Source organism: Anas platyrhynchos, chromosome 14 (assembly GCF_047663525.1).
Source record: "Anas platyrhynchos isolate ZD024472 breed Pekin duck chromosome 14, IASCAAS_PekinDuck_T2T, whole genome shotgun sequence".
Lineage (NCBI taxonomy): Eukaryota > Metazoa > Chordata > Aves > Anseriformes > Anatidae > Anas > Anas platyrhynchos.
In genome coordinates this window covers 17,271,079-17,297,103 of record NC_092600.1, presented here as the reverse complement: position 1 = coordinate 17,297,103, position 26,025 = coordinate 17,271,079, and the positions used below count along the sequence as shown (strand labels likewise).

Below are 26,025 nucleotides of genomic sequence, written 5' to 3'. Positions count from 1 at the left end.
CTGACGTTCCTGTCGCTTCTTTGCATAAACATGATTTAACCTTGCTGTCTTCTGTTCTCTTGAGGAGAAAATTACAGCCCATTTCTCCTTTGATCTGTCAGCTTGGAGCAGCTGGCAACTTGTCAGCACCTCTTCTGCAGATGGACATTTTGCTGCTCAGAGCAATACCCCAGCAATTTGTACGTACTCAGCCTTGACAAAATGACTGCGTAATCAGTAGCCAAGGAGTCATTTTTCTCACTGCTATTTTTTTTTGAAGATTTTTGGGGATTCATACTTCAACTACTTCAAGTTCTTGCAGGTTCTCTTCAACAATCCCCCACACTGGAAAGAAACAAATCCTTGAAGGGGAACAGCCATGTTCCTAAAAGCAGCAGAGATATTTCCTAGCTTTCAATGATGCCTTCTTAAGCATGTGCTTAAATTCAAGCATAGAGTTCTCTTTGTATCTGATGGTAGCCGTGCATCTGCTAAGACATTTTTGGAGGGTTGAGATCTATTGAGAAGTAGCTGAAAGTGCGAGACACATTGCAAAGAAAGATTGGGAGAAACAAGGCAACATCCTGTCCTGTGTGGCTAAGAACTCGGAAGCATTAGTAGAACAAAAATGTGTATGCTGCATGCAAATCTTAATGAAATTGGTGATTTAAAATCACAACATTTTTTTTTAAATGCAGGTTTCCAAGTCTCATTAACTTCAAACAAGAGGATTCATATTCTATTTAACAACAAGAGGATTCATATTCTATTTAACTAGACTTCACATTGAGCCACTTTTCATTTATAGTATATTCCTAAAGGTAGAAGCAGCAGGGAGATGAAATGGCTTCATTTACTAGAATTACAGCTTCTTTTATATAAAACGTTAATCATTTTATATATGACAACCTTATGCTTAATGTTGCTAGAATACTCCTCATAAAACATTATTTTGTGAATGCATAGACTCTCCTACTGAGCACATTACAGCTTTCAGTGGATGTGCTAATCCAGTTTGAATATATGTAGTATTTAATCTTAATTATGATGCTGAAGTCTATACAATGTTAATTATTCATTTTGCATGTTCCTTGCACTTTATTGTAATTCATAATGTCCTTAATCAAAATGTAGCTTTTAATTATAACTGTAAAATTTGGATGAAACCTGCCTGGTAAGCATAAGCAGACTTTTTTGTTTCACTTAGATTTTAGGGTAAGATGACAAGAGGAACATTTGCCAATTTGGTGAGAAAAGAGCGCTGAATGAACATTCAACCAAATAAGCAGCATCTCTCTCAGCCCTCCCCACAGCCCACTGCAGCGGCTAGAAGCAGCGAGGACTCCTCTGCTGACATTTGCTAAATCAGGAATCTCAAGGCCTGAGAGCACGGGGTGATTTTTAATCCAGCACTCTTGCCTGCTTTTCATCAGTACCATGATGTGGTGAGCTTCTGCAGGTAGTGCAGTGCATATTTCTTTGAAAAGCTTTCAAAGAGGATAAGATTGCCATAGCATATATGATATAAATATATTATATTTAATAATATAATATAAAAATACTGAGAATTAAAAGAACCCATTACAATTCTAACACCCTTAACAAAATATATTAAAACAGAGGAGTAAGTTCACCAGAAAAATAGGATGAGAAAATGGGTAGCAAGGGTTACTCTGAACAGAGATTAGGATTCTTCTTTATTTGAAGCAATCAGAAACAATTGACTTAGACTAACTCTTCAAATTACTGCTGTTTTTCATATTAAATAGGTTTTAACAACAGTTAAGTGTCAAGTTAAAAATGTTGGGACTGCTGAAGATGATAGTGTCATATCTCAGTTGCAGCATTCAACTGAATATTTATATGACAGCAGAATTCTAAGTTCTAGCTTTTCTGGGTTTTGTTTCATTTTAAATGCATGTATATTTAAGTGGAAAAGCATTCAAAAATGATTGAAAGGAGCACAGTATCATGAATGTGTACAGTAGCAAGCAAGTCAGAGATGCCTGTCCTGTTTCTTTCTTATTTTTTTCTGGAGTCCTGGAGGAAAAAAAAAAGATACTTGCAGGGTTCATATTGTCGTCCAGAGAAGACTAAAACAGGTATATTCTCATAATAGAAATCTCTGTAATCTCTGAAATCTCTGTTGCAAGTATCTTCTTGCAACCCCTTGCCACGCCAAATTTACAGCAAGCTACTGATGAAAATCACTTGTGAAATCACCAGGGAGGAAATCACATCTTTTTTGCCTGAAAGATATATTGGCAAATATGAACTGCCACACAACCTTTGATATGAGCTGCAGCTGCAGCTCCTCATCTGTCTGGAATGTCATAGTTCAGTAGTTATACCTTTGGTCAGATGTGCTGTGGCAGATCCCAGAAGACTCAAGGAATATATCCTTCTTCATTAGTTATGTAGTCATGAAATGACCTTTAGAAATGAAAATAAAATTTCTAGTGGGAAAAAAAATAAAATAAAAAAATTGTGTCTTAGGCTGTAATTTCCTCATCTTGTGTTTGACACTTTAGATTTGGCTCATGGATAGAACTACTCATGTTCAAAATCCCTATAAGGAGAAAATAGCCTTGTTTATCAAGTTGCCTGTTTGCCCCTCATTACATGGGAGCTGTTGAGCCAACCAACTCACTCGTTAACATATTGCCAGTTTTCAAGAATGAGCTACTTAAAAAAGGGCAGTGGGAGAGGATGAGCACAGAGAGAAGTGCAGGAAATTACTAGGCAGGTGGATTTGTTTTCATGAGTAACAATTATAGGTGTCATCCAGCCAAACTATCCTTCTTTTTGGGATTCACTTTTCCATCAGATCTGTACTAGAATAATCTAAAATTGGCTAGAACCCTAATCACATTAATAATGCTCTCAGTGACAGATAATTGCCCAAAGTTCCTTGACCCATATGTTGAGACATATGTATCATGTCTACATCCCCTGTAACTATTTTATAGTGCAATTTTAACCATTTGGAAGGCAGGACCTCACAAGATTTTAAGCAAACACTTGTAGTATCTTGTGGAGATGATACATGCATTCTTTTTTCACTTATGTCCTGTTTTTTTCAAAATGTTTCCATGAGAAGAAAGGTAACCTATACTAGAGGAATGTGTTGTGTTTTGTGGTTTGGATATGCTATTTTAAAAGTCTCTTTTTCATATTGATATTAATGGGTAATCTGCAGTTTAGAGGCTTTTGCAAAAAATAGTGCTATTCAAGTGATGCCACAGACCTTCATAAAGCTGTTGTAACATTTAAGTAATCAGCTGTGAATACATCAAGGATCCTGTGCAAGTGCAGATTGGTTGACACTGTACCTGTCATAAGAAGTACAGGTAGTTGGTTTTGGTTTTAGACAAGTTACTTCATGAAGAGATTTTTGTTTTATGTGTTAAGTCTGAAGCACCTGAGCATACAATATTTTCTAAATCTAGTATAAAAGCTCAAAATAATAGTTTCATTCTTCCTCTGTGTTCTGGAAACCTTGTTCTTCTGGATACCTTGTTCTTCCTGTATGCTCAAACCATACAGACTCACTAAAGGCAACAACTCCTCAAAATACATCCATGGTGGAAGAGGAATTATCTTTCCAATTTTCAGACACCTATAGAGGGTTTGTGCATGTTACACCACATTTACTAACAAGGGGTTACAATATAGACTAAAGAAAATGTTTTGCTGATTTCCATCTTACTGGAAATTCTGAAATTCTTTTCATATGTCTTCTATAGAACAGATTGCCACTATTCTACAACATCCGCTACTGCCTAAGAGAAACATTTAAAATGCATTTTAAAAGTATCTTTAACTGAAGAGCTTCATCTCTTTTCATTCCTTTCCCATTTTCCTATCCTATACTCCTTAAAGGTTTGACCCATAGCATAACTGAAGACAGCAGAACAATTCCAAGAACAATACAGCCCTTTGAAGCTTTTCCTAATGTTCTCTCTGTTGCCATTTTTATCTTTTATTATTGGTGGTGGTCATTTCTGAGCGGTCTTGTGTTTGCAGGATCCTTTGCTTCTCCTCTCTTCTCCTCTGTAGCTGTCTTCCATGGTTTGTAGCCCTTTGAGATTTTCCATGGGTTGAAGATTGTTTTATGAGATTGTACAGTAAGGATATTGCTGTATGATATCCTATATGATATCATAACAAGAGTAACAGTTATAAATTATAAATAAGTTATAAATTTATAAATGAGTTATAAATGGGTTAGAAAATAAATATATAGGTTTTTATTTTAGAAGAGATTAGTTTACCTCATATATATTTTATACCAGATTTTGCAGACTCTGGTTTGTCTAGCTTTAGAAAATAATAGGGGAGTGGAAAAATTGAGAAGAATAATCAGTAGCAAATCATATTAATTTATTTTCACCAATCATTTATGAGTAGTGTTTCTTGTTTTGTTTGCTAGGTTTGTCAAACCATTATATGAAGGATTTATGCAGGTTATTTCCTCCTGTGGTCTGTTTGCAAATTTTACTGTGTAATTTACCATCATTAGTTGTGACGTGATTATTCACGTGACGTAAATCACATGTCATTTCTTCTTTCTTTTATGTATTCCTGAAAAAAAATACAAAAATAAAAGTCCTGTGGCTTATATTTGCTATTGCATCTATAAAGTAAGATTCTTACTTACAATTTCCTAAACACTTAGTGCAAATTACCATCATTGTTAGTAAATAATGACTATAGCTGAATAAAGCTGTATTATTATGGTATAGAATTTATTCAAAAAGTAGGTAGTGGGACAATATAAATTAACCATTTAATGTAAAATTGAAAACTTGTTGTAGAGGGAAAAAAACACACCGTGTGTATATCCTATTCAAAGAAGAGAGCGAGCTCCAATTTGCTTTAAAAAATAGATTATTGTCTGGCACAACCTCACTGCCCTGACCTCACTCTGGTTCCCTGGCAAATTGCTCTATTCTAAATTAGCAGAAAATAAGTATCAAAGCCTCTAAAAGTTTTGTTTGTTTGTTTGTTTGGTCATAATTATCTACTAAGACAAGCATTAGCTAAGCTGCTATTGTTTTTTAAACTTATGGTCATACTTGATAAACAGATTTTGGTCCTTCAAATGATATAAACTGAAGTCACGATGTTTAAAACACAGTGGTAATAAATAAAACATGAGATCTACAGAAACTGTTGTTTTTTAATGCCAAGGTGTTATTTTTTTTTAATGATTACTAAGAAAGTGTTTCTTTAATTAGGCTTTTATAAACATTTAAAGTTGTTTCTTTATTGACAAATATATCCTTGTATTCTATTTTTAAAAATATGCAGAAGCTACACCGAAATTATGTTTAGATAAATAACTGAAAGCAAAGATTGTATGATGAATCTTTTGCAGTCTGTGCTTTGTTTTATTTCAACAGTTACAGGTTTCACTTCTGTGAAGTCTACTGATAAATAGATAATTTAAATCTATTTTTATATATATTATTTATATTTTGTAAATATATTATATAATATATAATTAAATATACATATATATATATATATATATATATATATATATATATATATATATATATATAAAATCTGATAAAAGACTGTTATGTATTTCTGTTGCTTTTTGTTAACATCCATCTTTCTGCTTGAATTTAATCTTTAATCCCCAGTGATTGACTGGCACTGGGATTCCACATTCAAGTAATACATTCCTTGTTGTTGTTGGCTGAGTTCTAGCTCAGGTCTGCCCCAGGAATTGCTGCTCAGTATTACTCCCTACTGGAAGTAGGTAATAATAGCTTGATAACTTCTACTTTGTGGTATGGTTTGTGCAGTGCATCATGTCACTACACAGAGACTTGTGGTTTTTCTGTATAGCTTTGGAATCTGAGGCACCACAATGTTTGAGGAAAGCTGCATTGGAGAAATGCTATTCTTGTTATCTTATAAGGACATTAGTGGTGTTGCAGAGGGGCAAGGGCAACTGACTGGCCAAGAAATAATAGAAATAACAAGTAAGAAAGCAAAATTGTTCTGTGGTTATTCAAAAACAAATAAAGGTGATGCAGAGAAAAGAGGAATTGAAACACCTTACCACTGCTCATAATGATAAGGGAATCTTATGAATAGGCCAAGAGAAACATAATGGCTATCACTGCAAAGGATGTAAAAATGCCACTTGTGTTCAACTCTATAAAGTGCTATCCAGCAGGGCCAGTTAAAGATTTGCTTAAAAGCTTTTTTCATAAGTATATTTGACTTTCCATTAAAGACTTCTCCACCAGCTGAAGGGAACGATGTGAGATAATTTATGCTATTTTAATGGATGGTGGATGTCACACTTCAAAATACATTTACCATTAAATAACCTGTATCCTTACAGTCACGTACTTCATATATCTATCTTCTACTCTATATGGAAAGGTATGGATGTTGTATATACTGGGTGATGAGACGCTGGAGAGCAGCCCTGCAGAGCGGGATCTGGGGGTTGTGGTTGACAGCAAGTTGAATATGAGCCAGCAGTGTGCCCTGGCAGCCAGGAGGGCCAACCGTGTCCTGGGGTGCATCAAGCACGGCATCGCTAGGCGGTTGAGGGAGGTGATTGTCCCGCTGTACTCTGCGCTGGTGCGGCCTCACCTCGAGCACTGTGTGCAGTTCTGGGCACCACAGTACAAGAAGGACATTGAACTGTTGGAGAGTGTCCAGAGGAGGGCGATGAAGATGGTGAAGGGCCTAGAGGGGAAGATGTATGAGGAGTGGCTGAGGGCACTGGGCCTGTTAAGCCTGGAGAAGAGGAGGCTGAGGGGGGACCTCATCGTAGTCTAAAACTTCCTCGCGAGGGGGAGTGGAGAGGCAGGTGACCTATTCTCTGTAATCACCAGTGATAGGACCCATGGGAGCGGTGTTAAGCTGAGGCAGGGGAGGTTTATGCTGGACATCAGGAAGAGGTTCTTCACCAAGAGGGTGTTTGCACACTGGAACAGGCTCCCCGGGGACGTAGTCACTGCACCAAGCCTGTCTGAATTTAAGAAGAGATTGGACTGTGCACTTAGTCACATGGTCTGAATTTTTGGGCAGACCTGTGCGGTGCCAGGAGTTGGACTTGATGATCCTTGTGGGTCCCTTCCAACTCGGGATATTCTATGATTCTATTCAACTTTGAACTTAGGAGTCCCAGAGATGTTATTTATTTAAATGCATTTGTAAATTATGAATATCAGATCACTGATCTTGTGGGTCAGATCAGTTCATTACACATAGGTTATACTTTAAGTATTTTACTTAAATTTACTTTACTTATATAAGTATTTTACTTATCCAGGTCTAAATGAAAAGTACCATTATTTTGACTATTAAATCTGTATTTAGACTACATTTGGTATGATAAAACATTTGATATGATGATTATATTCGTTTGATAAGACAATATACATATTAAAATAGATAATGTTCCTTAATTTACAGATACTGATTTCTTAAATAATTCTCATTTTTCAGGCGATGAGTTTTAAGAAAATCCTTTAGTACTTCTGTTTCTTTTGACTGTAAGGCAAGATATACAGAGCATCCATGTAGAGCTCTTTTCTGTTGTCCATGATTTAGGTTGCTTTCAGAACTGACTTTCTGTAGTACTGAAATTTCTGATACTTCTGTATATAACTACTCTGACAGCGTACTTCTGTCAAAAATATTGTCGTTATTCCAATTGATTTTTCAAAAATATTCCGTTTTTATAATCACTTCTAGCTGTTCTTGAATTTAATGCTACCTGGATTATTCAATAATACTTGCTTATGCATTGTCACACTAAAGACCATAAGATTAAATTCAGCATGCACTCATATAACAGAATAGTAATTTGTACTTGAAAATTAAGCACCTGGAAGTGCTACAGAAATACTCCTCTTAAATGACTCATCATGTATTTAATAAGTCACTCTTAAAAAGACAAATTTCTGTTCTTATTTGTGAGTTTGCCAGAGCTTCAGGTTAACAGTCAAGGCTTATGGGTTCTGTTCTGACTATTGCCAGGGTATTCCTTGATTGATGTGAAGCAGTTCAGCAATTTCTCTTAAATTCAATTTAACCAATATTAAAAATGTTGCTTGTGTCTCGTTGTTGCGGTAAGAATATTTGATGCAATGGACTCAATATTCACCCTGGTAACTGCTGGAGATTTACTTCAGACTAGCTCTAGTTTGGTTCTGTGGCCTGAATACCTAACAGAAGCTATGGCACATTACGTATCTTCCTTGTGCAAGTTGTGTTGTTTAGTTTCCACATGTTCTGCAACTTCTCTGCAGTGCAAACCAGAACATGAGACTATGGACAGTTGCTCAAAAGTAACTGATTCAAACTAAACTGGTGACATCAATGCTAGCCAAATAAAAGACACAAATTAAATTGCTTCCAGTTGGTCACATAAGAGAATGCTATGAAGATTCAAAATGAACTCTGATGTCCCAAATTCTGTGCAGAAAGTACAAGGCCTTCTCCTTGTTAACAGAGAATTACAGGGTTAAAATCTGGTCAAAACTTTATTGGCGCGAAGGGCATATGCTTTTAAGAGATCAGATGTGTAGAACAGATGCTGTAAGCCAAAGAAGCACTATTTTATGGTGGCATGGGAGTGCTACTTACACATTCCTCTCATAAAAGAACAAGAGATATAACCTAATGGCTTTTAATTCCCAAATGAAGGACAGATAAGTTGACAATTGACAAGGGGCAGATCTTCCTGGGGCTTTGTTTGTAGCTAGCAGTGACCTGAGATACTGGCAGGCAGTTTGTACTGGGGGTTCCACACTCCTGGAACCGTGAAACTGCGGAACGGCACAGATGTAAGAGAATGGGGCTGTAGCACCTCTGCTCCCAAACAATTTGGGGAACTATTTGTTTCTTAGAAAAGAGGGCTAAAATGTTCAAAAATAAATTAGGTGTCAGTTTTGTTGTCAGGCTTTTTAATTTTTTTTGTCATGTATAGGTACTTTTTGTAAACAATTTGAAGAGTTCATGCTTGCATCGGCTTGTGCTCTGTAGGAGTTTTCTTTTAACAATGACTTGAACGTTAATAAGCCAGTACCCATAGCTTGTGCCATGTTGCTTCGAGAGATGAAAGCCTATGACTAAAATCAAACAGAAGGTCATGGGGTTTTAACTGCCAGCCAGATGCAGAAATAGAGTTGTGTTAGCATGGTGTCTGCATTTTACTTATTTATTTATTTCTTTTAAAGAAAATCCTGTCTTCCTTTAATTTCCTCGGCACTCCTGTACTCCAGAACTTTTTTTTTTCTTTTTTCTTTTTTTTTTCTTGTCTTTTTGAGGAAGAAGGGCATTTATTAAGTATGTGAAAATCTGAAGACCTTTAATGTTCTACGTATTCTTTGTATTTGTACCTGGATTACAAACTGCTGCCAGTTTATAAGTACAAAACACAAAGACACAGCTGCATGTTGACTATATCCTCTTCAGTACTTCTAGGAAAGATGTTTTTTTAATTTGACCATTTAGATTTAGTATCCAGTACAAAATAGCTGTCACTGCATAGTTCTTAAATTGGAAAAACTAGAGGCATAAGGCCTCCAACTCTGATCAAGCAGAGGTAAATCTATAGACCTCTGCAGTTTTGAAATCCAGGTCCAAATAAGTACTTGCATATTTACTTGAATTACTCCTGTTTTTTTTTTGTTGTTGTTTGTTTGTTTGTTTTTGTTTTTGTGTTTTTTTTTTTTTTTTTAAGTAAGCCAACTTTAAAAGCTAACTTGGGAAACTTGATCTAAGTTCTGAAACAGTATTTCTGAGATAATTGTGTGTGATTGTGTGGAGTAAACTGTGTGGTAGAAGGATGCTGAAGCATGCTATTTGTATTATACTTCTAAAATTAAAATCTTATTCAGTGTTTGTTAATGCAATTGAAGTAAGTATTCAGGATGAGACCATGTGATGTTAAACCTGTACTGGAAGGAAAATTTGTCTTATTGTTAATATTACAGATAGATATCAATGGATAAGCAATAGAGGAGTTAACTGTAACATATGGTTGGCATTATTTAAGCAGAGTCCTGTCTCCACACCCAAAAGTTATTGAATACAGCTGTAAAGGACTTGTTAGTGGTGGAAAACCTAAAAGCTAATTGTTAAGGCTTTGCTGCCTTTTGCAGCTGCATTATATGAGAGATTGTGATTAATACATTGGAGGGGTTGATATTGCTACAAGTTTGAACAGAAATTTTAACTTGTGTGGGGTATGTCATGTGTGCACGTGTGAAGTCCTGTGCTTTCACATGGATAACAAACAGTCTTGTTACAGGTCTGGCTGTTCTTCCTAGCAGTAAGAAGCCACTGCACCAGAAAAGCTACCTACGTGTTGGAGTATGGGGTAAGTGCCTGATCGCAATGTTGTTACGGGGTTTTTAGCTGGTATGTAGTGAGCAATGTTTTGGGAACGATGGTGGTAGCCTCTTCGAAAAGGCTATGGCCCAGTAGCTTTTCTCAACAGAATTAACTTTATACTGCTTAATTACAAAGATTGTGCTGAAACTTACGGGAAGGTTTAACTGTCAAAACATACTGGCTGCTGGTTAGCTGAGAATATGAATTGGAGAATGTTTTCTGAAGTTTGTGTATATTGGAAATTTAGATATGTTGAACTTGTGTATGTGTACTTACATACTGATAATGTGTATATGAGAAATACAAGCTTTGGTAGATTCCTTCATTGACATCTTATAACATTTTTTCCCAAAAAACATGTTTAAACTTTGCAAAGAAAAAAAAAGTAGCACTCTTAGGAATGTTAGAAGGCTTAAATGAGCAAATTTTAGAGCTTTTACAAGTTTAAGTGAGAGGTAAGGAATTGTATTTAAATTGGTAGATAGAGATTATTAAGTATCTTGAATCACCTTTTTTATTTTTTAAAAATTATGCTTCTTACTTTTCTGTAATAAAGATATATGCATAATACCCAGTCTAAGATCTCTAATTCAATGTGAGAATGAACTAAGAATAGCATTTTACCCTTTCTGAATTGGCATCACTTAATTACATTTTAATGAACTAACTGTGTTTTACAGACCTGAAATGACTTCAAAGCTAATAGCCAAACCATGGACACCTGATGTTTTCATTGAGGGTTCAAAGAAAGACTCTGTCACCTGCCAATTATTTTCTTGGTTTCAGTCATGAAAGGATAATGCATACAGTAATGTAAATTAAAAATAGCTATAATAGTTATAAAAGTGTATATGAAGTACTGCACTTCAGTGCCTTTGGTTTGTGTCCCAGCTCCATCTCTGCTTCTGGAGATCAGAGTTAACTGTGTAGCAATAGCAACTGGGGAACCTCTTTAAGTAGCCATTCTGTAATTCAATTATCCTACTCCCAGAAGCAGAAAGACACACTGTCTCCTTCTGCCTATGTCATGTACCATGCCCTTCTGTCTTTTGCTATTGAATGTAAGAAAGGGAAATAACAAGAGCATAAGCGGGATTGTTTGAATACCTTTAAACAACAACAACAACAAAATATCAATGTCTTTCAGAGGACTGATTATTCTTTCCCTGAGAATTCAGCTAAATTATAACAATTACTAGGTATTCCAGGAGAGTTTAGATACACAGCAGACACCTCAATGAATGACGTATGATATACTATTCTTAGCTTTGGCATGGGAGGAGACAACTAATGCACTATGATTTCATATTCTGCTTAGGTTTTCTAAAGGCTTTGACAAAATTTCTCACAGAACTTTTAAAATGAGCTGCCAGGGCATTAGAGGGGGAAGGTCATAGATGTTTAAATAACTGTTAAATGATAGGGAATGCAGAATAGGAATAAATGGGTGTTTCTTATCATTCAGTCCTTACAATAGGTTGTTCTTAAAATTGGTCAAGCTTACCAATGGGCTTGTGCTGTACAACACCGGTATGAGCACACTTATAAATAACATGGAAGGGGGTCTGAACAGTGAGTAAAGTTTTACAGCTTCTTCCAGGTAGTAAGGGGGAGCACTAACTAATGAACTAAGAGGAAGAAAGTCCAGTATCATGCTCTAGAACTGTAATAATAAGTGGTTCCATAAAAAAGCCAGATCAGGGCTGAATAGGAGTGAAAGAAAAAATAATAAAAAAATCAAGTGCTGGTTGACCATTAGGAAAGCAGTAAAGGATAATGTAACTCTGCGTAATCCAGGGCTTGTCTACATCTCAGGTGCTCTATGTGAGTTTGGTCACCTGGACTTGGAGAGTGGGTACTGGAGCTGAAAAAGCTTCATAGGTAAGAAACAGGAATGAGGTATGGTATGGCAGGGTTTCCATACATAGGATGACTTATTAGGCCGAGACTGCAATTTGGAAAAGGGATGACTAGTGCTGTCACCTCTGATCATCTACAGAATGATAAGCTACTGGAAGAGAGTGGGTAGAGAAGTGAATTATGCAAGGCTCCCAAAAGAAGAAACAGAAGTATTTCTTTTTTTTTTTTTTTTTTCTTTTTCTACAGAGCTGGATTTTTTGTGTGTGGTTTGTGTGTAATGGCATCATTGATCCCCTGCCAGCGGCACCAGGTTTGGTTTCGGAGTGCAGCCCAGAATAAGTGGCCTAGGCCCCGAAACTACAAAACAGTGCATAGTAAATGTCTAGACAGTAAATACTTGTTGATTTGATTAATGTGTTGCGTTCCCTTAGACAGGAGGCTGTTGTACTAGGATTGCTACTGCTTTTATAGTGTGTATTTGTTGTGGGACTTCATTCCGGTTTTTCCTCTGGGAACAAACTTGCATAAACAGAGAGCTGAGAACCCTGCAGAATTGTAAAATGAATTCGAAGTAGAAGGCTTACACCCCTTGAAGTCAGTGAACTTTCATCTCGGTTTTGGAGTCTTCAACATTCATATAGATTAGAAATTATGAAAATGTGCGAAGATGGTTTCAGTTGTGTGGTTTATATATGCTAGGCACAGGGGGATATGCTTTAGTCTTGTGTAAAGAGCTGTTGCTCTTTAGTAGTGTTGGTAGTTTGGTCTTGAGGAGCTTTGAAAGGGACTGGATTATCATTTAAATTTCAGGGTTTTGTGGGATTTTTTGTTTACACTTTTCTGCAAACTGTGCTGAGCTGTCTTGCCTTAGAGCAAGTGTCACAGAACACATTGGGAAAAATGGAGTTGTTTTGAGCTGATGCATTCTCTCCGTTATTGCATCCAATGATGCTAAGTAGACAAAAAGGAAATATGTGTAAGATTCAGTTGACAGACACTCGAATTCAACATGTCTGATTGTGCCTTGTATTAAAAGACTTTCATGTGTTTTGATTTTTTAGATTCAGTAACACGTTTTTCTCTTTGAGATCCTGTACATTACAGGTTTTAGAAAAATGCAAGTTAAACTACAGAAATAATCATATGCTTCTCCTATTTATTTTTCTCATTACCAAACATATCGCAAACATAGTAATAATATGCAACAGGAACAGAGATATTTCTTGATGTTCTTATACCCAGGTAGCATGACTGTTAACCTAATTGCCCAGCTACTTAGATTGTGGAGGGGGGAAAAAGGGTAATTTGGGTCACAAAACCATAATTAAGAAGTCCTTTACAAATAAGAAGCATGCAGCTAACAATTCAGTTTGAAATGATCTTGTCTTTCTTGGTTTTATAGCTAGGTCTGCTATTATGTGTAAGAACCCCTCAAATATTTAAAACAGAAATAACTGCTACGCTGTCACTCTTGCAGATTGCAGAAAAAATAAACATCAGTTAGTAGGAACCTTGTATGTAGAGTTCAGCTGGCACTTTTGTATATGTTTGAATTATTTAGGAAAAGCTAACTTAAAGAAATGAGTTTTGCAATTGGAAATGAAAGATTTGTATTTGATTCCATCCTGTTTTTGAAGTTCTCTTTGTTGCTGTTTTACACTTTCATGTGAAAATTGCTTTGATACTTTTGGGATAAGATTTATGTCAACCATTCAAAGCCATTTCAAAAAAGACTTGGATTTTGTCAAAGGCAACTTGTCAGGCTACCAATGCCCTGAAATTTGGGTTTGAATTACTGAGCATCATTACAAACCAATTCACATAAATTAGTCATTGAAAAATATCTTCATGCTTGAAGCTCATCAGCTAGATATATGCATAATGACTTCATGTTTAGCTTTTGGTTTAACAAAACATTATGGAAACCAGCAGCATTCTGAATATCATACTGGTGGTTTGTTAACATCAAAAGCAAGTGGTTTTCTAGGGCTTTTTTGAGATTTAGTGTCTATTTTATGTCTTTGAAGGACCGTAGTCTTGTACCTTGAAGGATCTTCTGATTAACAGGTACTATGTAACTATGTGCTTCAAAATTCCTTAGGATAAGAAAAGAGGCTCAGAATCTTGTAGATTTTAAATGGTAAAGCTTGTCTCTAAAGAGCTAACCTCATTAATGTACATATTAGAAGGATACAAGAATTACAATAAAGTCCCTTAATTATCAAGAAATACTGTAATTGGAAGTAGTGACTCTTCTGAAAAACAGGAGACTTGCATGATGATTATGTAAGTCAACAGACAGATTTTCATTCCCTCATTCTGTAGTGTCAGCTTCTGAGCTAAAGAAGAAGCTATGGGGTTACCTTTTGTCCCTGCTCCTTTTTCTTACTGAAAGTGATAAACTGTTTCATGGGTGTTCTTAGGACTTCCAAACAGCTTAATAGCAATGCAGAAAAACTAATAATGTTATTCTCCCTTCCTCTTTAATACTAACAAAAAAACTCTGGGAGACCAGTGTCCTGATTTGGGCTGAAGTGATTAATTTTCTTCATAGGGACTGTTGTGTGCCCTGTTTTGGTTTTCAGAGAAACATAGTCCTGATAACACACCAATGTTTTTTGGTTGTTGCGGAGTAGTGTCCCCCAGAGTTAAGGCCATTGCAGCTCCTTGTGCTGGCAATAACAGCTTGGGGGTGGGGGGGGGGGGGTGGGGGGGAGAAGTGAGCAATTGTATTGTGCACCACTTGCTTTGTGTGTGTACAGATTATAATTTTCCCTTCCTTTTCTGCTTATTGAACTATTTTTATCCCAACCCCCCAATTTTTACCTTTTTTTTTTTTTTTGTCTTTTTTTCTGATACTCTCCCCAGCCCACTGGGGGGAGAGAGGAAGGGCTGTATGGTGTTCAGCTCCCTGCCAACAACTGAAGTATCACTTCCTCACACGCCCCAGTGAGATCTTTTAGCATATTTGCTATCAGTTCATCCTCAGATAACAGAAGAGTTCTAAAAAGCATTCACAGTGGCACAGGTATGCTACTCCCCACACATACAAGTACCACTGCGTTATTTTGGAGAAAAAGAACTTGTATGTGACAGGCATTAATGCTAGAAAATTAGTCACTGAAAATAGACATGGATCCATTTAGGCTGCAAGAGTCATCAAATACAATATGTATGACTGGTGAATATTTTGTAGGGTAGGCTTTTTCTGTTTTTGTCAGATGAGGTAGTGTACCATTATTAAATTTCTCCTTATAGTTGGATTTGGTTAGTAATACGCCTGAACCTCTGTCATTCCTGAAGAAAAAAATCAGCAATTATATGTCTTATTATTGCTGGTATTTACTACTTGTTCAGTGTACACATGTAACACTTGGGAACTTTATTGGATGCTATGAGCAAACACTTTTAGGGCCAGGATTCCATAGAATAAGACATATATAGTCCATGCCAAATCCCAACACACATGCATGTAACTAGAACAGATAAGTTCTAACCCCTGGGAGATAACTTAGAAATCCAAATCACTTCAGGGCAAACTTCTCGACTGTCATTCATTGTGAGAGATGTCCCTCATTTTGGAGCTAATTTTACCTCTGTACCACATAGACTTGAAACTGGCTTACTGTGGCTACTGTAAATTATTTATGGGAGGAAATACTGTATCGTGAAGTTGGAAAAAGACACGATTAGGACGTTACTTAGAAATGTCTTATCTGCTCTTCTAATTAGATTTGCTTTTTCTCTTAATGTATTTAATTTGACCATTTAAAAAAACAAACAAGCAAAAAAAAAAAACAGATGGAAATGGATCTGAAGGCTGTTTACATTGAAATTCAAGCATTCTTTATTGATAGTCTTCTGATGCTTTATTGTGTGGGCCAACTTTGTTTTAATTCCTAGTAACTGTCCTTTCTCTTTTGAAATTAAAACTTGAAAAGTCATGGCAAAAAGCCATCTGCAGGTATGTTCTGAATATAATACAGTCAATATGACATTGCTACTTCTGTATGAACAGGAAGCATTCTGTAAATGCCTTTTTTCTGAACTGATTTTAATCAAATGATGACATTGTATTAACTAATGTCATCTATCACTAAGCAATACTTCTGTTTTATTCAGTCTTCTCTAAAGTACATATGAGCCTCTGTATCCTTATTATTTTCCTTTCAAAGCTTTAAAAAGAGTGTATGCAAACAAAATGGAGGATTACGTTGGCATGGCACCAACTTCAATACTCAGCTGAACTCCTTTGTACAAGACCATGGGTCTGATGTGAGATTTCTGCCCCTCAGTTTCTGATTTTTTTTTTTTTTGGCTGTTTTTCTTCTTGTAGTTATAAAATAAACAACTGTGTTGCTATTTACTAAATTAATAATTTAGCCAATTGGTGTGAAGTGCTGACATGAATGTTACAAGAAAGATAATTGTTCTAAAAAGTTTCAATCAATGGACAGGTTTGTTTGCTTAAAAGCAACACAACAAAATACCTATGAGCTAACTGTTGCTGTGTGGTATAAGAACATCCAAAGGCATAACTTTGTCCTGTAAACATTACAGCTTCACTTTTTGCAGTTTTCCCAACATGTTGGGAAAATGTAGGATGCAAAAGACATTGCAAGAAGAATTGTAAGAAGATTGTAGAAACTTATCTTAAATGTCAAGACTCTCCAAGATGTTTCTCACTGCCTGGTGAGCAAAGACATGTATTTGCATGGCTAAGTAGAATTGGAGGATCTAAGCTCACTCAGCAAGGACCTCTATTCTAAAAGCAAAAAAAAAAAAAAAAGTGTAAAATAATAAAAATAAAAAAAATACTCAGACCATAGCCTACCATCATTGGGTAAAGATATTTTGTAGATTTTATGGGGTCCAGGCACTTGCAGGCTCCTTGGAAATGCAGTGTAATGAAAAAAAACTAATAGTGCTTGGAAGAAAGAGTAGTAATGGGATGCAGTTCATGTATTAGCTGGAGTTGTTTTTGTGAACAAGTAGGCAATAATGGTTAGTCATAATTTAGAGTCTTTCATATATACCGTTGAAAGGTGCTACAATCACAGATTGACGATTGTAATGATTCACACTTATTTACCACAGTTGATTAAGTTAAATTCAGTGATGATACTCTTTAACTGCAGCCTAGTCAGAAGAGCTCTTACTGGTCAAGTTAACACAGATCATTACTCTAGTCATTGCTTGACTTGGAAATAATGGCTTGCAGCTATAGTAACTCTCAGCAAAATCTGGATTTAATATAAAGGACCAGAGGAAAGGTTCTCACTGTCAACCACTAAACAACATAAGCACGTAATTGCTTATATCCATATTGCATTAACTATTTTAGTCACATTAAAAAATGTAGTACAAAGAATACTTGTTTGGGAGTCAAAAACAAAAGAAATCCCTACCACTAAACAAGTCAGTTCAGAATTTAGTGAAACTCATATACCTAGTTTAGTAGCAGGTGTGTATACAGCCATTATTGCTGACCAGGCAACAAGAAGTAGCTTGAGAGTCTTGAAATTTTAGTTAAGTTTCATTACTACTTCTATGATATATTGTTCCCAACAAGGAACATTGGGAGAACGTTTCTTGGTGAAAATTGAGTTTTTGTCTGAGGAATATGGCTTTATCAGAAATGCAAGAGATACTTCTTTTATTGTTGTTGTTTCGATAAAGCTTTGATATCATCTGAATTTATTTGTCAGATGCCTTGAATATTCCAAGCAATTAAATATCTTTTTTTTTTTTTTTTTTTTTAAGTATTTATTTCTGAGACAGACCTAGCATACCCCTTCTAACAAACACAAAAGGCAAAATAGTTCATGAAGTAGTTTGTTAATGGGCTGAAATGGAAGTCAGATTACCAAGTTAGATTAAGAGAATCTCTTTTTTTCGTATTTTTTTGTTTGTTTGTTTGTTTTAATATATGCATTATTATACCCCGTGAATCTGGAAGAACTGATTTTTATTTTTTTTTTAATCTAAAAACATGGGATGAAATAAAAAAGATCATTGTGAAATTAAAACAAAAAACCAAATCTGTGTTACACAGTTTTGATTCCTTTTATATATGTAATGTACTATTAGCAATAGTATTTTTTAAGGTTTTACGTAAAAAGCATTACGAAAAGTTCCTATACCAGCTCTCAGAGATCTGTTACAAAGAGGTGAAGTAACTTGCTAAAATTAATGGTCAAGGATAAAAATCAAGGGTAGAGTGAAAAAACAGAACTTCATTTCAGCTCTGACTGCTTTGTACATCAGTGCAAAGAGTTATAAAAGCCCTGAATCTAATTAGGCAACAATATATCTTGCAGGCACGCAGTAAAAAGCTGCAACACTGTCTGGTTTTTGTTGTTCTTGTTTTTTTTCTAAAACAAGAGAAAACATTTGGTAGGAATCTCTTAAGAAGTGTGGCATAGAGTGTATAGTGTTATGGATAGATATGGGAAGAGTTTTAAAGACTTGATACAGAGATTCCAAGAAGGACTGAAAAGATAATTTAGGTCATGCAAGCTGTTGGCTTATATGCTTTACTTTAAAAAAGATGCCTGACTTTTAAAGATGATCTATTTTGTATTTGAGCAACCGATATAGTTAGAGGAAACAGCAGTTGCTCGTTAAAGAAGTTGAGTGGCTTCTATAGCAAAGAAATCACGGCCTATACAATGAAGTGCTAACTCATCAGTCTTATGCCGGGGTCACTTACTGTCACCTGTAATTATTGCCTTTATCGGAGGCTGCTACCAGGATGAGTTTTTCTATATGAAAGAAGAGGGAGGGATTTTTATGCCTGTACAGCTCGTGCAACTTGAGATACCACAGGGTATCCAAGATTCCTACGTAAGGTTATTGGATATAAACCAGGATAAGTGCCTTATGGAGCAGCAGCAGCTGGAGAGTAGGCACCTAAAATGGGTCCTTTGGCACACTTAGCTACCTAAAATGTTTAGTAACTCAATTCTGAATCTCTTCAGTAGCTTTTCTTAGCTAATTGGAAAGTAACTACAAATATGCCTTAGGGTGTTGCGATAGCCTCCATGCCTGGTGGTTGCTGGAAAAAATGTGAGTTGAACTCCATTTACCTAGCTAAGAGGGGACATACCAGCATGTAGTTGACTTAAATTTCCAGTACAAACACACAATATTATTTGAACAGCACAATGTAACATGGGGAAAGAGCTATCATCCTGACAGAAGAGTATCTGACAGTTTCTTCTCTTTAATGAAAGATAATGCTGTAAATGTTTTCCTATATCAAAGGGAACACATCATTTGCTTTGCTTTGTATCATTATGAATGGTGTTTAGTTTAGAGTTTTCTTTCTTTTGTAGCATTTTCAAGTGATTTAACTTACTCATTTCATAGTGAGAGATGCTATCATGACAAAGTTACACTTAAATGGCAGATTTCTTTTTCTATTGATGTCTCAACAGGGAATATTCCCAAAATATTCTGTTTCATGTAAAATACAATCATTTGTAATCACCATGTTAAGTTTACTAACGTAATGAGAAATGATGTTCTTTCACAGTATATTTTATTTACGTGATGTGGCTGGAGAAACATTTCATGTTGTAAACCCTACCACAGAAATACCTGCAAATAAGGCTCTCAGACAGCATGAAAAGGCTCTAACCTGAAATCAACCTGTTCTTGGACCTCTGTTTTAAAAAAAAAATATATATATATTGTTAACAGTATCAGTTACTCTGTGCAAGGTATTTTCTTTCGCTAGTGTCAGTCTTGGAAAGCTGTTCTTGAAAATATGAGCACTTGAACTAGATTTTTCTTAATGTTTTTAAAGGGGTGGAGGTTTGGGTATGTAATTGCTTTTAATCTTAGTTCTTATTAAATGGGAGCTCTTATGCTGGCTTGCTGCTCTTTTCTGCAAGCCAATTTTACAACCAGACAGCAGCCAAAGCCAAGGCAAGTTTATACTTACCTGTATATGCCAATATTCCACTAATCTTTCAGAAGGTATAAGGTGGTTTTTGTTGTTTTGTTTAGTTCAAAGAATGATGAAGGCAGCCTGTACTTCTGTGGATGGATAACTTCCTAGAATCTGTGAGGAATTCCTGGCAATAGGAAAGTACCTCAATGGCTATTTACTAAGCTTGCAAATATAAACATGTACATGTCATAAACCCTCTTTTTTGCTTCTAAATACTGTTTCTGTGAATGATTTATCACTTGTTCTGACTATACAAGTTGTCATACTATGTACTAACTCAAATTCATGCAGCAATAAAGAAATGCAAGTCTGATTTATTTTAAGGTACTATAACTTGTTTTCAGTAAAGCCTAATGTTTCAAAAAGCTCTGCTATCCTGCAGATTCCTCAACCATGTGTTGAATATTTTACATTTTCCAGCATCCAACAAGACAATTACCAAATCATGACCCACTGATACTTATTCTTTTGTCTCAAAAGGAAGTTCTAAATATGCTAAAGCTTTGTATTGGTTTAGGATATTAAAATTTCTTAAAATTGTGTTCAGTTTAATGTCTTAGGAATAGAGAAAAGAACACATCTTTGAGCACAAATGTGCTTGTTTGTTTTCTGAAATATTAAATATCCATACCAGCCCGAGTGGGGGGGGTTCACATTTCTATTAAGATATGCTGAATGAGTATCTCTGTTCCCAAGCAACGCCCTTCCCTGGTGTTTGCATTACTTTGGTCTGTTTCTAAGAGACGGTCATGCACAAATTGATAGCAAGTACATATATGACAAAATGTTTTCCCTAGTGTGCTCACAGAATTTAACATTTGATGTGAGACAGTGCTTTCCATGGACTTTCCTTTTCCCTTACTGTCCTTTGCAAACAAGGTCCACCTGGAGGTAAATTATCGTGTACATGTACTGTTTTATATAGTGTAATAATTCTAAACTCCTTCCTGTCCATAGAATATGTTCTATGCATCCTTTTATCCTTCTACTTCTGTTTTTATAAAAAACATACCTCCCAACTGTTTGATATGGCCTGCCTATATAGACTAGTAGATACACTTAAAGGCCTACAGTCTTTAACGTTTACCTAAGCTGTGCTCAACTGAAGGAGGATTTGCCTGTACATCTAAGGGTATTAATGAGTGATACTTAATACTACTGTTCTTTGTTATGTTCTTCCTAAGCTAAAATGAAGAAATCCCAAAAGGTATCATGTTGGGATATTTTTGTTGTTGTTATTGAGTATCTTTATATTAAATCACCATGAAAAGCTATAGCTGACTGCTGTTTTCATATGTATTGCTAAAGTCAAGAGAGCAGCCTTCTGGATCGTTGTGGGTTGTCTACAGCATGAGAAGACATACAGTATCATTAACATGGTTCTTTAGGACGTGAACCTCCATCTCCTTAAGCATACACATTGTGTTATTCAGTTAACTGGGGGTGTGCAATATAACAAAGTGTATGCTTTGAGCATGTCTACAACTAAAAGGTACTACTCTGAAATTGTGCGTTTCAGTCACAACATGTAGGTATGCACATCTTTTTCAGTGGCTACCAGACATGATTTTAAGTTCAATGTTCTGAATTGGAAAGGTTTGGGGCACGAGGTAATGAATGCTAGTTCAGGTTTACAAGAAAGAAAAAAAACATCTTTTAATGTAGGATAGATAGGAGCATCAACAGAAGCATTGATGCATGTAGTCAGTGGCACCATTTCTTATGAAAGTGATGGTTTTAACCTACCATATAGCTTTACCGCTCGGCTGGTGCAGAAGAAATACTTCCTTAGTCATAACTGGAACACCTTATTCAGAGAAGACAAAGCCTACAAGATAAGAAAATGTAAGTGAATCTAGCTGAAAACATACTTCCCTCTTAAAGAAGAACTGAAAATATAGAAGCAGATGTCAGCTAAGAAGATCCCCAAAATAGTGCTTGGTATTCCCCACTCCCCTCAAGAACTAAGAACTGTCCTGAGAAAATGCAAGGTATAGAAAACATTTCATTAATACTTTATCCTTAAATGTTTAGAGTAAATATTTTGCTGTTTCTTTAGATCTTGTGATGGGACTACCTGTTTATAAGTTAAAGGCAAATTCAAATAATAATGCACCTTCCTATGAGGCAAAAGCAAACATGGGCCAGAAAACATAGTAGTAGTGATAGCACTAAATCTGAATTGCCTGGAGATGCAGATAGGTATTGCAGCTGATGTGCAGTGCTAAAAGGTGAAGGGGAAGATAGCTGGCTAAGGTGTAAAACAGCCTTTAAATGTTGCCTCTGAGATTATCCACAGATGTAGCTAAGCCAAAATCACAGTGGTAAGCTATCAGTATAATGCAAAATGGAAAAAAAAAAAAAAAAAAAAAAAAAAAGTCAGGTTTAAAGAAAATAAATGTAAAATTCCTGTCTTTTTTTTTGTTGTTGTTTTTGGTGGTGGTTTTCTTCCAAATCTCCCCCTTTCTCCCTTCCTACCCAGTAGCTGTCATTGCAGCTGGGCTTTAGCACACATCTCTTCCTAGCTGTGTGTGGGGAAAACTTTCTTCATGCTGAGCACCCAAATATTTACTGTTCTGCAGCTCAGCATCAAGTTCCACATTGCAGCACTGCCTTCACTTGAACATAGATATACTCGTACATCCTGTTACACTTAAAGCACAGTGTGTCACCACTGAGACTTCAGAGGGCTCCAAGTTCATCTCTCAAGCTGTATCTGTACAAGCTGTTCCTTTTTTTTTTTTGCCGTCTATGATAACAGGTTTTGAAGGACAATTTTCAGGAGTGCATTATGCCTGCCTTTCCTCCCCTGGATAGTGACCTTTATTTGTAATGTATTTCTTTCATACTGTTGATATTTAATTACAAATCTGAATCCCTTGTGGGTGTTATACTGTAGAGCAAAAATTTAGTTACTCGTGTTGACAGTATTAAGAAATAGCTAGATTGGAAATGCAGTCAAGGGACTTAAGCTCCTTTTTCACTGTTATTCTGCTTTCCTTTCTATGAGAATTATAACCTTGACCTTTATTTTCCAAATATTTCGAGGGGCGGGGGAGGGGAGGAGAGGGGAAGAGATTGAGAAAGCATTAGTTGAATCCCTCTCCTCAGTTTTCAATATTAGTGCTTCATACTCGTATTCTTGTGGCTAGTCTTCTGATTACTTCAGAAGACTTGGAAAGGGACTGGTTTAACTTCATACATGAGTGTGGTGGCTTTAAATTTGCTGGATCTGAATGTTACATTATGTGGCCCTCAACTCCTGTGTAGACCTGACTGATATTTTATAGTCACTCATGGCAGGCAGGATTCCCAGATCCACCGAGCGGTGTGAATCACAGAATCACAGAATTTCTAGGTTGGAAGAGACCTCAAGATCATCGAGTCCAACCTCTGACCTAACACTAACAGTCCCCACTAAACTATATCCCTAAGCTCTACACCTAAACGTCTTTTAAAGACTTCCAGGGATGGTGACTCCACCACCTCCCTGGGCAGCCCGTTCCAATGCCTAACAACCCTTTCAGTAAAGAAGTTCTTCCTAACATCCAACCTAAAACTCCCCTGGCACAACTTAAGCCCATTTCCCCTCGTCTTGTCACCAGGCACGTGGGAGAACAGGCCAACCCCCACCTCACTACAGCCTCCTTTGAGGTATCTGTTGAGAGCAATAAGGTCTCCCCTGAGCCTCCTCTTCTCCAGGCTGAACAAGCCCAGCTCCCTCAGCCGCTCCTCGTAGGACTTGTTCTCCAGACCCCTCACCAGCTTCGTCGCCCTTCTCTGGACCCGCTCAAGCACCTCGATGTCCTTCTTGTAGCGAGGGGCCCAAAACTGAACACAGTACTCGAGGTGCGGCCTCACCAGAGCCGAGTACAGGGGGACGATCACCTCCCTAGCCCTGCTGGTCACACTGCTTCTGATACAAGCCAGGATGCTGTTGGCCTTCTTGGCCACCTGAGCACACTGCTGGCTCATATTCAGCCGACTGTCCACCATCACTCCCAGGTCCTTCTCTGCCTGGCAGCTCTCCAACCACTCCTCTCCCAGCCTGTAGCTCTGCTTGGGGTTATTGCATCCCAGGTGCAGGACCCGGCACTTGGCCTTGTTGAACTTCATGCAGTTGACCTCAGCCCATCGGTGCAGCCTATCCAGATCCTCCTGCAGAGCCTTCCTACCCTCGAGCAGATCGACACATGTGCATAGCTTGGTGTCATCTGCAAACTTACTGAGGGTGCACTCAATGCCCTCGTCCAGATCATTGATGAAGATATTAAAGAGGACCGGCCCCAGCACCGAGCCCTGGGGGATGCCACTAGTGACTGGCCTCCAACTGGACTTGGCTCCATTTACCACAACTCTTTGGGCCCGGCTATCCAGCCAGTTTCTAACCCAACGAAGCGTGCGCCAGTCCAAGCCAAGAGCAGCCAGTTTCTTGAGGAGAATGCTGTGGGAGACGGTGTCAAAAGTCTTGCTGAAGTCAAGGTAGACCACATCCACAGCCTTTCCCTCGTCCACCCAGCGCGTCATTTTGTCATAGAAGGAGATCAGGTTCGTCAAGCAGGATCTGCCTTCCATAAACCCATGCTGACTGGGCCTGATCACCTGCTTGCCCTGCAAGTGCCGCATGATGACTCTCAAGAGGATCTGCTCCATGAGCTTCCCTGGTACTGAGGTCAAACTGACAGGCCTGTAGTTCCCCGGGTCAGCCCTCCGGCCCTTCTTGTAGATGGGCGTCACATTCGCTAGCCGCCAGTCAGCTGGGACCTCCCCCGATAGCCAGGACTGCTGATAAATGATGGATAGGGGCTTGGCCAGCTCCTCTGCCAGTTCTCTCAGTACCCTTGGGTGGATCCCATCCGGCCCCATCGACTTGTGCACATCCAAGTGCCGTAGCAGGTCACCAACCAGTTCTTCGTGGATGGTGAGGGCCACATCCTGCTCCCCGTCCCCTTCCACCAGTTCTGGGTACTGGGTATCCAGAGAACAACTGGTATTGCCGCTAAAGACTGAGGCAAAGAAGGCATTGAGCACCTCCACCTTTTCCTCATCTCTTGTAACTAAGTTTCCCCCTGCATCCAGTAAAGGATGGAGATTCTCCTTAGTCCTCCTTTTTGTGTTGATGTATTTATAAAAACGTTTTTTGTTATCTTTAACGGCAGTAGCCAGATTGAGCTCCAGATGAGCTTTGGCCTTCCTAATTTTGTCCCTGCACAGCCTCGCTACATCCTTATAGTCCTCCCTAGTGGCCTGCCCACTTTTCCAAAGATTATAAACCCTCTTTTTTCTCCTAAGATCAAGCCACAATTCTCTGTTGAGCCAGGCTGGTCTTCTTCCCTGCTGGCTCATCTTTGGGCACATGGGGACAGACTGCTCCTGCGCCATTAGGATTTCCCTCTTGAAGAGCGCCCAGCCTTCCTGGACCCCTCTGCCTTTCAGAACCGCCTCCCAAGGGACTCCACCAACCAGTGTCCTGAGCAGCCCAAAGTCAGCCCTCCGAAAGTGAAGTACCAGCTGTTGACTTGCCACAAGTGTGGGGCTATGAGGGGGAGAAGAGGATGGAGATGGTTTGTTGTGCTGGCTTTCTTGTTTGTTTGTTCTAACTTGAGTGCTGTATTATTTGATCTCTTAGGAATGAAGAATAGCTATTTTTTTTTTTTTTTTTAAGATTTAAGTAGTCCTTTTGAATAGGTTAAAAAAAAACAAAAACAAACAAACAAAAACTAGTTAAACATGACTAAACCATTACTTACAATTAAGCAAATACTTACACAAAGATTTTAACTCTTTAGACATAAGTGTAAACAGTGATATGAAATAAGGTGTGCAACTAAAGAACCAAGTAAGGAGAGGGG

At 37.5% G+C, this 26,025-nt stretch overlaps 1 protein-coding gene across 4 annotated transcripts in view; it reads left to right on the top strand.

Moving 5' to 3' along the window:
* The window catches only part of TENM2 (teneurin transmembrane protein 2), a 1,606,114-nt gene that overhangs the window by 460,527 nt on the left and 1,119,562 nt on the right, over positions 1 to 26,025 (top strand). For all 4 annotated transcript variants that reach the window (XM_072044660.1, XM_072044658.1, XM_072044657.1 and 1 more), the window contains exon 6: positions 10,274 to 10,342. The gene's annotated coding sequence lies outside the window, so the exon portion shown is untranslated. The remainder of the gene's footprint in view (positions 1 to 10,273; positions 10,343 to 26,025) is intronic.